This window comes from Stegodyphus dumicola, chromosome 3, assembly GCF_044657685.1.
Source record: "Stegodyphus dumicola isolate Sdum_Otavi_A_Nest chromosome 3, ASM4465768v1".
Classification (NCBI taxonomy): domain Eukaryota; kingdom Metazoa; phylum Arthropoda; class Arachnida; order Araneae; family Eresidae; genus Stegodyphus; species Stegodyphus dumicola.
Genome location: NC_140770.1, coordinates 167,873,106 through 167,874,820, shown reverse-complemented (window position 1 = coordinate 167,874,820; position 1,715 = coordinate 167,873,106). Strand labels below are relative to the sequence as shown.

Genomic DNA, 1,715 nt, shown 5'->3' with positions numbered 1-1,715 from the left:
TGAAATTCTTGTAATTTTGCTGTTAAATTGTATATCGCGTAAGTGGAAAGAAAATTATGCTTAGTAATAAAGCTTTTTTTTAAAAAAAAAAAAAGTTAGTAGGTGTGAGTGTAACAGCAGACTGGTAGACTGTGAACTAAACGAGAGCGTAAAAAACCTTAACAAACCCTTTTGGGAGACCGTTAAAATCTGAAAACTTTCAGATTGATTTTTTTTAATTACACTATTTAAATAATTAATAGATCATATTTTTATATAGAACTTTATGTGCATTCTTTTTCATATTTATTTTCTGTACATGCAATTGATGGTTTACTTTATTTATTTATTTTTTGAATCTTGCGTCGAATGGCACGTAGTAGGAAGGACTTACGAAGAAATTTCATTTTTAAGATTACCCGATGTAATAGTAAAAGATCATTATTATTATTTATCCTTAACATTTTTGACTCTTTTTTATAAAAACTATAGAGAAGGATGTATTAATAGCAAGAAATGGCAAAATGCCATGTTACGAGCTATGCATGTTTTCCTTTTAAAACCCATTTATATTTGGTATTAATAAAATATTAAATTTAAATATTATAAAATAAAATAAATCTCTTACAGAAGTAATTGCGCTATCAGAGAAATTTTAAAAAGTAAAGGTTCCACCGAGATTTGAACTCGGATCGCTGGATTCAGAGTCCAGAGTACTAACCGTTACACCATGGAACCTCCAACTTTCCACGCCGGGAAACGAACCCGGGAAACTAACCACTAGGTTTTAAGAGGACTCGCTTTTAAGAGGACGGTGGACTTTAAAATATCCAAGAAACAACGAAAATATTGATTTTTTTCCCCTCTCGTATTATTCCATATATGTAACTACATCGTATGTAAAAAAAAACGAGTTCAAATATTCTAATTTTTAAAGAAGTTACAAGCATTTAAAATGTGTAAACAACGCAAACTTTGCCCTTCAAATTTTGGAAAAAATGTAAAAAAAAAAAAAAAAAAATGTATTTCAGCAGTTATTTACTCATGTTATAATTTATATATTTTTCCAAAAGAAGTGTTTATTTCTAAAAAAAAGGCTAGAAATGTCGGTATCGACAACTATTAGTGCATTTAACTTCGGTTCTACAAATGCTACACGCGTAGAAGAGGAGGAAACAAACTCGTTTTCCCTACTTGTTTGCAAAAACGCGTGAACAATGTCGCTTGAGCCAAAGCAAAAAGAGAAGTTTACCTGCTTGGAAAAAAACAGAAGTAGTAAAATATATTTTAAAGCATTAAAAGATAATGTAAATGTAACAAAGGAAGGTAAAAAGGGTACTATTCGGTTTTGAGGGTCGTAAAAAATTGCAGCTAATATGTATGCGCAAAAGCGCCAAATCTAGCAAACGCGCCCATTTAAACAGCGCGCCAAATCTAGCGTACGCGTTGATTTCTGATTGCGTAAGTTTATATAGTTCTATATTTCTTAAGACGCCATTGACATACTAGATTAATTTTTAAATCCTTTTTTGATTTTAAATCCTTTTTTGATATCCTATGGATTTAACAATTTGGGAATTGCCCATGACGAAAATTCGGCAATAGAATTTTGGGTTAAGTGCAGAATCACCCACTGCTTAACGCATTTTTAAGATTGCGCATACTCGGTATCCATGTGCACATCGACCTATTTTCACTTAATAAAAAATCATAGAATTGCACAAAAATGGCACTGC

At 31.2% G+C, this 1,715-nt stretch overlaps 1 non-coding gene across 1 annotated transcript; it reads right to left on the bottom strand.

Moving 5' to 3' along the window:
• Positions 1-645: 645 nt before the first annotated feature.
• On the bottom strand, positions 646-717 carry TRNAQ-CUG (transfer RNA glutamine (anticodon CUG)). The gene has a single exon. It is a non-coding gene; the product is annotated as a tRNA-Gln (tRNA).
• Between the last annotated feature and the right edge of the window lie 998 nt (positions 718-1,715).